We start from the raw sequence: 15,799 nt of genomic DNA, 5'->3' as shown, positions 1-15,799 counted from the left end.
GCTGACCGAGGAGCGAGACCGGCTGGTCGCTCAGCTCGCCGAGCAGACGGAGGCCCTCAAGAGGGCCTAGCGGGAGGCAAAGGCGAAGGAGACCGATCTGCTTAAGACGACGGCCTGCTTCAGCAGCATCGAGGATTTGGTCGACGGTAAGCTTTTATTCATCTTATTTCTTGTCTTGAGATGTCGGCCTTTGTCTAAGCCGACTGCTTGTTTCTGACTTTGTTCTTCTTGCCTTCTGCCCGAGCAGATTTCTTCCCGGGTCACTCCGTCACCGCGAATCAAATCATCGAGGCCCAGCGCGCGGAGCAGAGGGCGGAAGGTGTGCAGATTGCCGCCGACGCCTCCCGGGCCCTCAACGAGCAGATCCTCGGCATCCAGGCCCGCCCATCAAGTGATGCGCCGTCTACAGCGCGTCAGGGCCCAAGCGGTTTCCGCCCTCTGGCCAGGCTTGCCGGCTTCGCGCACCCCAAGTCGGACTGCCGACTTGCTGGAGGTGGCGGCTGGCCGCCTGGAGACTTGGAAAGGCTCTGCAGCCCGGGCAGGAGCGCGCCAGGCCCTTGAGTTTGTCAAGGCGTGGTATCCTAGGCTAGATCTAGCCCAGTTAGCCATGTTCCGGCTGGAGGCGCAGAAGGAGCTGGTGGCGGTGGAAGCCGAGCTTATCAACAGGGCGGCAGCGATTGCCGACTTCACCGACACCAGCATCTTCGTTCCGGAGGTGGTCGAGGAAGGCGCCGAGGCGCCACGGGAGTGGCTCGGGCTGAACCCGGAGGACAGCGAGGACTCGGCCGAGGTCATCAACTCTAGCGATGAAGGAGAGGAGGAGGAGGAGGAGGAGGAGTGTGATGATGACATGCCAGAAGCTGGGGCGGATGGTCAGCCCCCACCTGACCGGGCCTCAAGCAAAGATCCACGCTCCAAGGCGCCGACTACTGCTGGAGGCGGCCAAGCGGAGATCGGCCAGCCGCCCGTGCCTCCGACGGGCGCCATAGACTCCGTCATCCAGCCCTCCATCGTCCCGACTGGTGTCGTGGAATCCAATGCCCAGTCGGAGCCGCCTGCCGCGTCAGCCGGCGCGGCTGACTCCATCATCCAGCCGGAGCCGCCTGCAGTACCAACTGGCACTGCCGACCCCAACGTCCAGCCAGAGCCGTCTGCGGTGCCAACAGTCACTGTCGACCCCAGTGCCCAGCCGGAGCTGCCTGCCGCGCCAACCGGCACAGCCGACCCTAGTGCCCAGTTGGAGCCGCCTGCCGCGCCAACCGGCACAGCCGACCCCAGCGCCCAGCCGGAAACATCCGCCGCTCCTTAGGATGTTTATCTTTTCCTTTTACTTCTTCCTAGTCTGGACATTTTGATTAAATTCGCATAATTCCACCCGTGGGGTGTATATCAAACTTGTTGAATGCCGGCCAATGGGCCTTTATCTATGTAAATATCTTATCGCAATTTTTGCTTTGACGACTTCTGCCTTTCTTTGCTTTATACCCCTTGCTTTTTCCTTTGCCGCCCTCCCTTAGCTTTCCTCTTGCCAACCAAGCATCCGCTCTACGGACTGCGGCTGGTTTGAGTACTTAGCTTTTTTGCGGGAGGGTAAGTACTTAGCCATTTGGAGATTTTGGCAAGTGAAGTAGAAGTTGGCCGGCCGTCTGCTCGGCAGCCGACCGAACAGGTGTGGTGCCAACCTCGAGTATATACGTTTTTTCCTTAGCCATTTTTCATGTGGGCATTGTGTTGCAACCCCTGCCCGCCATTCAGCCGCTCCGCGAGCTATGGCTTCTGACAGAGGAAGCTTTAGGTGCCAACACATTACTTGTCCGACTGCAGGAGGCGGCATATCGTAGAAGACGGCCAACCTCCGGGCCGACTGGTCGGACCCGGTGCCAGGTGGAAATGATAAAAGAATGCATATTCATAGGCATAACACTTATCATATAGATAAAAGGAGGGTAGTCCCCGAGTTCTTCTCAGGGGACCCAGAGTCTTTGTTCATAATACAAAGGGTAGCGTGATACATACTGCTTTCAACTGTAAAATCTTCGGAGGAGGTTTGCATTCCACGGCCTCTCCGTCTCCTTGCCTGAATCATCTCTTTTGCACGCTCTGGGCTTCTGAGCGTCAATCAGATAGTAGGAGTCATTGCCCAGCACCTTGATGATGATGAAAGGGCCTTCCCAAGGCGCCGAGAGCTTGTGTTGGCCGGCTGTTTGCTAGATCAGCCGGAGCACAAGGTCTCCCTCTTGGAAAGATCTTGGCTTCACCTTGCGGTTGTAGTATTGGCGCAGACTCTGCTGGTAGATGGTGGACCAGCTGAGTGCCAACAGCCGGCCTTCCACCAGCAGGCCGATGTCATCTTCTCGCGCCTCCTTGGCGTCCGCCTCAGTGTACATGGTGACTCGCGGGGAGTCGAACTCTATGTCTGTCGGGATGACGGCTTCAGCACCGTAGATGAGGAAGAAGGGCGTGAAGCCGGTCGACTTGTTCGGAGTTGTGCGCAGGCTCCAGAGGACGGCCGGCAGCTCATTGAGCCAGCAGCCGGCCGAACGCTCTAGAGGCTCGACCAGTCGGGGCTTGATGCCGGACAAGATAAGGCCGTTTGCTCGCTCAACCTGGCCGTTTGACTACGGATGGGCAACGGACGCTAAGTCCAGTCGGATGCCCTGAGTCACGCATAAACGAGCCAAGGCTCCTTTGGCAAAGTTTGTGCCGTTGTCGGTGATGATGCTATGTGGTATGCCGTACCAAGTGGTGATGTCGGCGATGAAAGTCATGGCAGTCGGCCCATTCAGTTTCTTGATTGGCTTTGCCTCTATCCACTTGGTGAACTTGTCCACAGCGACAAGTAGATGAGTCATGCCGCCACGGGTTGTCTTGAATGGCCCCACCATATCCAAACCCCAAACCGCAAAGGGCCAAGCAATGGGAATAGTCTTGAGTGCAGAACCTGGCAAGTGTGGCTTGGAGCAGAATCTCTGGCACCCCTGGCACTTCTGGACCAGTTCCTTGGCCTCTTCCAAAGTAGTCGGCCAGAAGAAACTGTGGCGAAAAGCTTTGGCGACGAGTGCTCTTGAGGATTCGTGGTGACCACATTCGCCTTGGTGAATGTCTCTGAGGATTGCTTGGCCTTTCTCCGGCTCTACGCAGCGCTGGTACACGCCTGTGACACTGCATCATACTAGCTCTCTATTGATGATGGTGTATGCTGCTGCTTGCCGTTGCACCTGTCTGGCTGAGATCTCATCAGTCGGTAGTTCCTTGTTCACCAGAAACTTGAGAATTGGCTGAGCCCAGGATGGTGCTGCTATTTCTTCGACTGCCACAACTGCAACTTGTATGAGGGCAGTTGGGCCGGGAGGTGGCGGGCTGGCAACTGCTTCCGCCTGTTGAATTGAAGAAGTCCCCGGGCCGACTGTTGTAATCCCCGGGCCGGGTTCTAGAGTCCCCGAACCGGGTGCAGCTGCAGCAGTCCCCGGGCCGTCTGCTGAAGTCCCCGTGCTGGCTCTGGGACCCTCAAGTCGGATCCGAATGCTTCGGGAGGGGCTGGCACGAAGATGGAATCTGATTCTAGGGACGGCTTGACAGATGGCTTGAGAAGGCAGCGTAGGGCGACGCCGGCTGGTATTGCTTGTCGGGTGGAGCCAATCCGTGCCAAAGCATTTGCTTGCTCATTATCATTTCTTGGCACATGGAGAAACTCGCACCCATGAAAGTATCCACTGAGTTGCTGCACGAGGAAGCGGTAGCTTGCCATATTTGCATCCTTAGCATCCTAGTCGCCTGACGACTGCTGGACCACCAAGTCGGAGTCACCATAGCACAAGATCCGGCGAATGCCAAGTTCCTTGGCAAGCCAGAGTCCGTGTATGAGTGCCTCATATTCTGCTACGTTGTTGGAGGCGGCAAAATGGACTTGCAACACATATTTGAGCTTGTCGCCTTTGGGAGAGGTGAGGACGATGCCGACTCCCAGACCGGTGCGCATTTTTGAACCATCAAAGTGCATCCTCCAATGGGTGGAGTCTGGTGCTGGTGGAAAGTACTGGGTCTCGGCCTAGTCGACGAGGAAGTCGGACAACACTGGCGACTTGATGGCGGTGCGAGGCTGGTAGTAGATGGTGTAGGGGGCCAGATCAATAGCCCACTTGGCCACTCGGCCAGAAGCATCTCAGCTTCCGATGATCTCAGCAAGCGGAGCTGTGCAGACGACGGTTATTGGGTGCTCTTGAAAGTAAGGCTTCAGTTTCTTGGAGGCAAAGTGCACGCCATAGCACATCTTCTGATAATTTGGATAGTTTTGCTTGGAGGCGGACAGTACTTCGCTCAAGTAATACACCGCTCTGGACCGGCAATGCTCTGTCCTCCTCCTTGCATTCTACCACCATGACTATGCTGACAACCTGGCTGGTGGCTGCGATGTAGAGGAGCATGGGCTCCTTCTCAGTCGGAGCCACCAGGATAGGCGGGGTTGCCAACATCTTCTTGAGTTGGAGAAAAGCCTCGTCCGCCTTGTCGTTCCACTCAAAAAAAGTGGTCTTCTTCATGAGCTGGTACAGGGGAAGAGCCTTCTCGCCCAGCCGACTGATGAAACGGCTAATTGATGTCAAGTAGCCGGTGAATTTCTGCACGTCCAGCTGTCGGGTGGGCACCTTCATCTTCTTGATGACCTTGATCTTCACGAGGTTGCACTCTATGTCGCGCTCTGAGACCAGGAAGCCAAGAAGCTGGCCGGCTGGTACTCCAAAGACGCATTTCTCCGGGTTGAGCTTGATCTGGAATCGGCGCAAGTTCTCGAAAGTTTCCTTGAGATATTCTAGCAGCGTGCCACGCTTCTCCGTCTTCACCACCACATCACCCACATAGACAAGGGCATTTCTGCCAAGTTGCTTGAGAAGACACTTCTGCATGCAACGCTGAAATGTGGCGCTGGCGTTTCTCAAGCCGAACGTCATAGTCAGGTAGCAGAAGGCTCTAGATGGTGTGATGAAGGCGGTCTTCAGCCTGTCGGCCGGGTTCAGCTTTATCTGATGGTACCCTGAGTATGCGTCCAAGAAACTCAGCAGCTCGCATCCGGCTGTGGAGTCTATCACTTGGTCAATTCTTGGTAGAGCAAAGGGATCTTTGGGGCAAGCTTTGTTGAGACTGGTATAGTCAATGCACATGCGCCACTACTTATTCTTCTTCAACACTAGGACTGGGTTGGCCAGCCACTCTGGAAAGAACACTTCCATGATGAACCCGGCTGCTAGAAGCCGGGCTATCTCTACTCCGACAACTCTTATCTTCTCTTCTGACAGGCGGCGCAAGGGCTGCCTGACCGGCTTGGCATCAGATCGGACATGTAGTTTGTGCTCGGCGGAATCTGTCGGAACACCCAGCATGTCTCTGGGAGACCATGCGAAGATGTCCCGATTCTCACGGAGGAAATCGACGAGCTCGCTTTCCTATTTGCTATCAAGGTTCGCACCTATGACAGCGTGCCTCTCTGGGTGCTCTGGGTCCAAGGGTGTCTTCTTTGTTTCCTTGGCCGGCTTGAACGAGCCCTCAACCTCCGACTCCTTGGGGATGGGTGACATTTCTGGCTTCTTGCCTGCCAATACCACCACCCGGTCAAGAAGCCGCTTTTCAGCTGCAATCACAAGGGACTCGGCCAGCCGGCTGCTATCTGCGGCACAAGCGACCGACTTCTTGTAGTCTCCAACTACGGTCAGGACCCCCTTGGTACTCGGCATCTTCATCTTGAGGTAAGCATAGTGGGTGACTGCCATGAACTTGGCCAGAGCTGGTCGGCCAAGCAGTGCATGGTAGGGGCTTTCGAGGTCCACCACTTCAAACCACACTGGCTCACGGCGGAAATGATTCTTGTCTCCGAAGAGAACATCAATTTGGGTTTTGCCGATTGGTGAGCAGGAAAGGCCAGGGACTATGCCATGGAATACAGTCCGACTGGGGATGAGCTACTTCTGCTTGATTCCCAACTTCTCCATTGTGTCACGGTATAGGATATTGATGCTGCTGCCGCCATCTATCAGGACTCTAGAGAAGCATGCTGCCCACCTGTCTGTTGCAAAGGTAGCATCTAGGACCAGGGCATATGAACCTGGGGAAGGCATCACTTCCGGGTGGTCAGCCCTGCTCCAACTGATAGGCTTCTCAGACCAATGCATGAATTCAGGAGTACTTGAGGACACTGCTTGCACTTCTTGTTGTTGTTGCCGCCTGCTGCGTCTGTCATCGGCCACACTGGTGAACACAACATAAGCTCCGTTCTCTTCTGGATACTCGTCTTGTATGGCACCGACTGGCTGGGCCGCCGGCTGCTGGGGCTGAGGAGGCGGCGGTCCGGCAGGCGGAGGAGGTAGGAGGACATCTCCCTTAGCAATCCTGGTGAGCCAATGACACTTCCGAGTGGTGTGGTTGGACGGCTTCGCGCCACTATGGAATTTGCAGGGTGCATCGAGGGTCTGCTCATAAGAGAAGGCGGGCAACCAATTTTTCTTGCCGCACTTCTGACGCTTGGGCGCCTGCTACCCCTCCGCCTGCTGATCCTCAACTGTCGCCACCTGCCGGCTGGTGGAAGCCGGCCGAGTGGCCTTCCGTTTGTTGTCGCTTGCATGCTGCCGCCGGCTGGCATCACCAGCCGGAGTCCTAGGAGCCTTGGGTGCCACCTTGCCAGACGCATCTACTAAGATTTCCGCCTTCATGGAGGAATCGGCCATGGCGTGCTTGTCGGCGATGATCAGCAGCTCGTCGAGCGTCGCAGGCTCATCGCAGAGAAGCCGATGCTTGAGGAGGGTGCCCTCTCGGCACCCGGCGGTGAAGTACTCGATCGCCTGCACCTCGTGCACGCCTTCGCAGGAGTTGCGCAGCTCGGCCAGCGCGTGAGGTAGTTGCGAGTCGATTCGATGGGCCCTTGGAAGCACAAGGAGAGTTGTCGGGGCTTGGGAGGCCGCTTGTAAGTGCTAGTGAAGTTGCGGATGAAGGCCTTGGTGAAATCAACCCAGCTGTTGATGTTGCGGAGCTTCAGGCTGTTGAGACATGTCCGGGCTGTGCCCTGAAGCATGAGTGGGACGTACTTCACGGCCACACGCTTGTTGCCGTTTGCTATGCTAACGACCGTCGAGTAGTCGACCAGCCAGTCCTCCGGCTTCACGGATCCGGTGTATTTGGGCGTATCTCGCGGGAGGGTGAACCCTTTGGGGAAGGGCTCGTCCCGAATTGACGGGCCGAAACAGGGCGGGCCCAATGCGTCTTCTTCTTCTAGCGCCAGGGATCGGTTGAGATGATCGATCCGATGGCGGGCGCCGTTCTCTCCGACTCCCTCTCGGTGGCCAAGGAGGTCGCCGAGTGTCGGGTGCGTGACAGGCGGCGGAGTGGGGTTCCTCGCTCTACGAGGCGGAGGAGGAGGTGGATCACCTCGTCGCTCCACCGCTCGAGGGCGGCCGTCTTTGTCTTGCTTGATGGAAAGGCGTGTCCGGCTGCGGCTGGCAGCCGGCTCGTTGCCTCTTCTTTCGCGGGCGCCACCAGTCGGCGTCCGGGATGTCGCACCGTGATTTTGGCGAACGGGCGGCTCTTTGTTCCGCTGGGCGGGCACTTCAGCGCGGCAGCCAGCTTCATGCTGCGCGGCAGCCGCGTCTAGGAGCTGCTGGACTCGCTCCGTCATGTGGCGGCGCTCGTCGCCGTGTATTTGTCCAACTCATCCGTCACCGCCTGGGCGGCCCGGATATTCTCAGCAGGCGTGGCATAGACGGGGCGTTCTGCCCCGAACATGTTGGCGATGGTCGTGCCACGCTGCCGGACCGTGCCGAGGCGGCTAGGCCCCTCAGGAGCCGGCGTGCCGCCAACGACCCGATCCATCTCGTGCCGGTAGGCGTCCGAGAGGTGTCGCATGCTGGCCAGTCGGCCAGCGCTCTCGCGAAGCTGGACGCGGCGTGCCTCCAGCATCTCAGCATCTGCGCCCTCTGGGATGGGCGCCGACAGGTCTCGCAGAGCCGCGTCGAGTGGGTCTCGAGCGCGTCTGTCTGAGTGCTCGCCGCTGTGAATGACGAGCACTTCTGTGACGATGCTCCCACCGCCGTGCTCGCGAGGAGGCGGCTCGTTGTAGACCACCACGTTGGTGGGGAACACGTCAAATGACGTCGTGTCGGAGTCGATGATCATCGGTCGGTGGAGCCAACGGACTCCAGGTCCACAGCATGCTCGCTGGTGACGTGAAGCTGGTCGAGGAGGCTAACGAGGCGGCTCTTGGGGCAGCCGGTGCTCGCGTCGGAGGCCGGCTCGTGGGAGAGGTGGATCTCGCCGACAAGGTCGGCGAGGCAGCTCGCCGTGCAGGCGATCTCCGCACCGTTCAACGCATCAAGGCTGACGCCATCGGGCGTGCTGGGCTGGCTTCGCTCGCCAGGAAGGAACAAGGTTCCCGTCCAGAGCAGATCTCAGGGAGATGGTGCACCTCGCCCCACGGTGGGTGCCAAATGTCGGGGGTTGGGTGCGACATATGCCAAAGGATGGCTTATCATGGTGGGAGCGAGTAGAACGTCCCCGGTGCCCGGAAGTGGGATGAGGCGTAGACACGAACGCCGGCATACTTTACCCAGGTTGGGGGCTCTCCTTGGAGATAATACCCCTACTCCTGCTTTGCGGGGTCTCCGCATGATCACTATGGCTTTAGTGATACAAATGTGCTCCTTGAGTTGTATGCTAGAGGTAGGAGAAGGCAAGGCTAGCTCTCCCCTGCTCTAGTGATCTGGCTAGTTCTATCAGAGTGAGAACCCTTTGCATGGGTGCCCTAGGGGGCTTATATAGGCCTACCCCCAGGGGTACAATGGTAATCTGGCCGGCTACTGGGCCCGGCTGTTAGTGTCTCCGGCCTCCGGCTTCTCCGCCGACTACTGGGGCCCGCCGCCTGGTCTGGTATGGAGCCGACAGGCCGCTCACTAGAGTCGTGCCGCTAATGACACGGGCTTGGTCAGCTCAGCGTGGCTACAGTCCCGCCGCCTGGTGGGAGATCACTATAGCCACACCTGGTCTCATCAGGTTAATGGCGCCCTTGCTTCGAGGGTGGGGACGACCGCCTGCTGGAGGCCGGCCCTCCCCTGGTCCGACCGATCCGGCGTGCGCCGTCCTCTGGGGTGTCGCTGCCCGGGAGGGCCCGCAGCCCGCGGGTCGTACCGACAGGACGTCGTGGGGAGTAGGGCTCCGCCTGTCCGGTGTGACGTCAATGGTAGGTGGCAACAATGCCACGCCGTGCCGAGATCTCCGTCCGTACGGGGCACTGTGGCCACGCCGAACCCACGATTCGGGGGTGAGGGCTTCACTGTAGCCACGCCCCACCACGTCCTCTTGAAGGGGGCACAAACTCTGAGGGCGCGAGGGGGCCGCCTGCCAGATGCCGCCCTCTCTAGAAGCCGGCTGGCTGGAGTCGGCCGCTCGTGATGCCGTCGGCTGGTAGTTGGCCGCCCTCTGGTGGCCGGCTGTCGAGCTAGCCGGCCCCCGGAGGGCGGAGCTTCAGCTTGGGGCTCAGCAAGGCGGAGCTGGCCCAAAGTCTTGATAAATCCAGGGACCCGGGTGAGGCTACCCGTGGCCCATTGCTCCGACACTTTTCCTTTTTTCTTCTTTCCTTTTTTCCTTCTCTTTTCTTTTTATTTTTTTCATTTCATTTCATTTATTTTTGCCTTTACATAAATTCGTGAACTTTTTCAAAATCCGTGAATATTCTTCAAATCGATGAACTTTTTTTCAATATTGATGAAGTTTTTTACATTGTTTGAATTTTTTTCATAATTGATGAACTCTTGTCAAAATTGATGAAGTTTTTTTAAAAATTCAATGAACTTTTTCAAAATTTGTGAATTTTCTCCAATTCAATGATTTTTTTTCCAAAACCAATGAAAAAAATCAGTATTGATGAACCTTTTTCAAAATCGATGATAACCTTTTTCTCCAAATGGATGAGTTTTGATTTCACAATTTTATCACAAGTAATAAGAAACTGGCCGGTTTTTTAATACTTGAGATAAAATTGTGAAATCAAAAAGCTATACAAAAATTATAAAAAAAATCTACCAGGCGAACAACATAAAAAGCAAAAAAATAGCCCGCGACTGAGCGAGCGAATGGAGCAGGCTTGCAGCTGGAGCGAAGCGCGTTGCTGGGCCACGGCCCACTCTAGTGCGCGTGAGCGCAAATTGGTTCCACGGCATATGAGGAGGCTTATAGGAGCTCCCGTCGGTGAAGTACCCTCCACTTTGCAAATCTAGCGGTCGCTTGTCGATGGGCTGCGAATAAGTCGAGTTCGAACGAGTTGGACTAGACTCAACTCAACTCATATTAAAATTTAAGCGAGCACAAAATTGAGCGAAGCTCAAGATCAAGTTGTACAAAGTGGCTCTGCTCAGCTTGCAACGATCTCGAGCTAATTTTGAGCTCAATAAGATGTTTTTTTTTCTAAATACTCGGGGCAAATTTTCAAATACGACATGCCACAACATAAGACATCAGTATAACATTTGACCTATTCTTTCTCATGAAGACTAGTATTTAATAATAAAAGATTACGAATGAACTAGCAAGAGAAGAAAAATGAAGGTGCATCTGGTCGCAAACATTGCCCACAAAAGAAAGATAATTAACATATGGTTGATCACGTACTATATTCAGGCTAAATTTTCTCCACTCTTAGTTAAGATTTCATGTTTGCTAGTAGGTAAAATGGAGAAAAAAAAATTACACATCATATATGGTAATAAACTATCCATTTCTTGGTAATAGACATGAAGATTATTTAATATACTTAGAGCATGTCTTCTAGCAGACCCCTTAAAACCGTGCGGCGGGTAAAATTTCGGCGACTAATACCGGTTTGGCCCTTTTTTCGGCCAGACCAGAGCTTGTATAGTCGCCCCAGCCCGTAAATCTTTTACAGTGCCCCGAAAATCGCCCCCTCGCGCTGTATAACTAAGGGTTCGCGGTCGATATACGGGGCCGAACCATATCCCCGCGCCACCGCAATCCCTCCTCTCCCCTCTCGATTTCTCGTTGTCGGCGACTCAATCCACCGCCCAACTCCACCATGTGGCGCGGGATGTGGTCCTTGCACCGTGACGGCTGCGGCGCCGACGGTGACGATGACCCCGAGCGGGAGCGGTGTGTCACCGCCGACGCCGCGAGGAAACGAAGCGCTCGGAGGTACCTCAACCAAGGCCTTCAGCCGCCGCCGTCGCTCGTCCGCCGCGAGACAGAGGAGTAGGACCGCAGGCAGGCGCTGTTGTCCTCCGGTGCGGCTGTTTTCTACCCGTATCGGAGGCATTGCCACTAACTGTGAACGCACTTTTTAGGTCTGCAATATAAGGGGTGTGTTGGAGATGCTTTTATATGATATCAAGCTATCGAGCTAAAAACCGAGCAAGCCAATGCTGGCTCAAGATAGGCTCATTTCTCGATCGAGCTACATAGAGTGCTCATTTATAATTTATTTATTTTCAAGTCGATCTCTACATGAGTCAAAATAGGAGTAGATCTGGAGCGAGTCAGGGGCCTATGACCCTCCTCCCCAAACCCTTATCCAGGTGGTTCTCGAGACCAGCCGCCGACGGCGACAGCTAACCCTCGCCCCCAAAGCTCTGTGGAAGGACTCGGCAGCCCCGGGAACACGGCCGGACATGAAGATGCAGGGCTGGAGTTCCTTCTGGGCGCCGTCGACAGGTAAGGGACTAACCATGTATGGCCCTGTCTTGCAGGTTTCTGCTGCGGGAAGAGTCCACGGACAGCTTGGAACATCCAGATCCAGTCCCTCTCGTGGTCCTCCCGCGGATTGATTGCGCGGGCGCTGAGCCGGCTGAGTCGAATGCCGACTCCGGCTGTGGGCAGCGTCTTGGTGGCGCCAAGGACGATAGGGCTGTGGTCGACGGGAGACGGCGGAAGGGAGGTTCACCAACAAGGTCGGCACAGTCTACTGACAGGGTTAATCAGGAGGTGCCAGGATGGACGTGATGGTTAATCTAGTGCTCCCTGTGTTTTGTGTACTGTTCAGTGCTGCTCTGTTCTTTTGATGCGGTATGAAATTCGCTGGCGTTGGAGTTGCAAAAATGGCAAACTGAAAGTTATCGTGATGAGAATGGTCACTCAGGTCGTAAGCCTGTGGCACCACCAGACAGAACACCGTGCCTGTCAAGGACGAGTGCGCTCGAACATTCCATCAAGGCGTTTGGTCGCAATTCTAACGGAGCGACCCCGAGCATATTTGATATATGCAGGAGTTTGAATGGAATTGCACATGATTGTGCTCACCAGCTGTTGAACTCATTAACTGAGCATGTCTTTGCATGCTGCAATCAAGCTCATATGCAATCTAACTGTCATCTCATTCACAAGCTTGTTACTTTGGATTGCCTGGGCTTTGTATGCATGCTGACAACTGTTTCTGAACTATGCCTGGTCATGATTCGACATAGGCAATACCCAGCTGTTGCAAACTCAACGGCCATGCACAAAGTCCGCTGCCAAACTGTCAAGGGCCATGCGCAAAGCTCGGCCTGCAGCAGTGCAGGTTACCAAAGATGAGGAACACCACCGTGCAGTACTGCGCTAGTCACCAACTCTTTCCCCCTCAGTTATGGCGAGGTGTCTTGACGTGCCGTCGGCCAGCTGACACCACAGGAGTCGCGCAAGGAGAAGTAGTAGGTGCCAGCGGGCTTGGGAGCAAACGAGGAAGAAGCTCGCCTGCTCGGTTTTGACAGAGAAAATACTTGGGACAAATACTACAGTTTTTTGTGGAGGCCAAATAGCTCAAAGTAATTAAAACCAGATAATGCTACCATATGCTAGTACGAGCCATATCGCTGAGGAAACATTTTTCATTGAAAATTCTCCGGCTGCAGGAGATTGCTGTAATACGCCCAGCATGCAAACAACTCTGATAGAAGACGACGCGAACTGTTGTTGTTCAACAAGTACCGACGCAGACGATGCAAGGACGATGATGCGGACATGGTGAGGAATCGAAAGAAGACGCGGCAGGATCGGGAGGGAGTGGCCTAGGTTGGTGGCCGTTTATGCCTTCCTTTTCCTCTTTTGAGGGGATGGCCATTATGCCAAGCCCGACGGCTCCGGATGGAACAGAAAAATAACTAGGCCGTGCACCAGGGTCTGTTTCGGCCGGGTGGAAGACCACACCTACAGCTTTTAATGCGACTGAGGCCCACGATTATGATTTATGCCGATACCTTCTGAATACAGCTGCAAATACAAACTGAAGGAGTACATCCCAACGTGTGTGGACGGATGTGATATCGGATGCAGCTGAGACTGGGCTCAGATTTGAATTTTCGGGCCATGAGGTCAAATATTATTATGTCCCCCATGTTTCTCGAATACATCATGTCCCCCATGTTGTTTCCCAAGCATACACTCACATACATAACATACGTCATTCAAGGACACGATGTAATGGATTATTTATTGATAACATGAAGTGCACTTAGCATATCCATTAAGCTCTATCCATCAACGCAAACCTTGCAGGTGCACTTGGCAAAGAAAAAATTACTGCACCAATGTTCGCGGATCTCCTGCCCAGGGTAACCGAAACGACCCACGCATACAGACTTGCAAATACCCTTGGTACAAAACAACAGCCGATAAAACCCAGAAGTCAAACATTTCTCTGCATACACAAACATAATAAAAATTAAACCATAAGAGTGAGAGATGGATTGTAATAACAAGATCTTTGCATCATTGCGTAAAAGTGATAACTTGTGAAAAGCCTCAAGGAAATACACAGAATATGCATCGATCAAGATCATATTAGAGAAAACTCTTGGTAGTATGATTTTGAAATCTTATGAGGATTTCTCAAGGTTCTTCGTTTGAAATAACATATGCCATAGGAAATCTAGTTAAAAAAAAAGGAAGAGAACACACCTGCAGATGTAGTGCTTCCGAACAACACAAGCATCACCAAAAAACAAGCGGTGGCAGACCTTCCATCCATTCTTGAATTACGCGCTCCAACGAGAGCCAAAGGGTCAATCAAGCCTTTAAAAAGTGTCAAAAGGATATGGAATGGCGTGAAATGATGTGCCATATATATAGACTTCTAGAATCCATATGCTTACGTAAAATTTGTAGTGCATCATATCTTAAATAGTACTCATTAAATACACACATAGCTGTTCTACAATGACTTATATCACATTTAATGTGTTTTGTGCTACTCCCTCCGTCCGTAAATATAAGAATAAAGACTACATACGGATGTATATAGACATATTTTAGAGTGTAGATTCACTCATTTTGCTCCGTATGTAGTCCGCATTAAATACACACTTAGCTACTAGTTCTACTCCTACAATGACTTGTATCACATTTAATGTGTTTTGTCCTACTCCCTCCGTTTCAGTAAAGGACTACATACAGAGCAAAATGAGTGAATTTACACTCTAAAATATGTCCATATACATCCGCATGTAGTTTGTATTGAAATTTCTAGAAAGACTTCTATTTAGAAACGGATGGAGTATATGTAAAAGGGTAACCAATGCATCATATCTTAAAATATATCATATACATTAACTATATGCAGGGCCGACCCTGGGCCATGGCGGCGAGTGCGACGGCCTAGGGGCTCAGCCCAGCAGGGGCCCATACCCTGTGCTTGTCTACTGTATATATTTTCGAAGAAAAAATATAGTACACATGAGAAGCAGCCCAGCCCATAAAGAAGGGAGCAGTTACGCACGAACAAGTCAACAATCCCTGAATCCTTTCCTTGACTCTCTCCCAGGAACACGCTGCCAACTCATCGTCTCCCTCCCATTCTCATCGTCTTCCTCTTCCCCAAATCCAATTATTGCCCCAAATTCCTAACAGGCCAAGACCACAAAGATCCAAGCTAATCAATGAAATTTCGCTTAGTATCATAATACTCATGTGGATTTCTTTGCATCTTGGAAATACCCACAAGGGCCCCGGCGAACAGAGCCACATAGACGAGCCGGCCAGCGGCGACACTCCATGTGCTCTGTAGGAACGTGGAGAGCAGCAGCCCGCAGCCTTCCCATCCTTGTTAGGGCCATGGTCAAGATCCGACCGTCCGAGGCAAGCAATTCCTTGTAATTTTTTGCATCTCAACCTTTCCCCTTGTCTATTTTCTGTAATTATCAATTGGTGTAGGGATGTTTGACTTGCTTGATTCCTTGTTGTACGACATTGCAGTCAGATAGATTTTGCTGTTGTGGCATTGCTTGAATTTGGATTAGTGGATAGCAGGAGCGGCATGGGATTTCTTCTAATTTACTCCAAGATACCAAGACCAAGATTCAAGAATTCAGGTGTTTTCTCTCCATTTTTGTTGTAACCATGTTGCCAAAAAACCATTTATCTGATTGTGAGAAAAGAAAAAAGAAGTACGTGTAGATAAATTCATTGGATCTCAAAAGGGTGTTATGGATAAATTTGTTTTTAGAAAGGCCACTGCCGAGAATATAGAGGTATTAGCTGTTCTACTAGTGTTGAAGAACAACAATATGATGTTGTCATTGATGATTGTACAAATTTGGCTGGTCATGAGAATGTTTCTAATACTGAAAATCCAAATGAGGATGAATACAAATCTTCTACTTTAGACATTCTTGAGTAATATTTTTTTTCCTGTTATAGCGTATGGGCCCATTATATAACGTTTGCGCAAGGGCCATGCACAAAGTCCGCTGCCAAACTGTCAACGACCATGCACAAAGCTCGGCCTGCAGCACTGCGCTAGTCACCAACTCATTCCCCCTCAGTTAATTGGTGGGTTGGCTCGACG

At 53.0% G+C, this 15,799-nt stretch overlaps 1 long non-coding RNA gene across 1 annotated transcript; it reads right to left on the bottom strand.

Annotated features, from left to right (window-relative positions):
- Positions 1-13,324: 13,324 nt before the first annotated feature.
- LOC119306469 lies at positions 13,325-14,066 on the bottom strand. The gene is made up of 2 exons (XR_005148957.1): positions 13,915-14,066; positions 13,325-13,654 (listed from the first exon to the last, which is right to left on the bottom strand). It is a non-coding gene; the product is annotated as an uncharacterized LOC119306469 (long non-coding RNA).
- Between the last annotated feature and the right edge of the window lie 1,733 nt (positions 14,067-15,799).

This window comes from Triticum dicoccoides, chromosome 5B (genome assembly GCF_002162155.2).
Source record: "Triticum dicoccoides isolate Atlit2015 ecotype Zavitan chromosome 5B, WEW_v2.0, whole genome shotgun sequence".
In the NCBI taxonomy this organism is placed as follows: domain Eukaryota; kingdom Viridiplantae; phylum Streptophyta; class Magnoliopsida; order Poales; family Poaceae; genus Triticum; species Triticum dicoccoides.
This window is presented reverse-complemented; position numbering and strand designations above follow the sequence as displayed.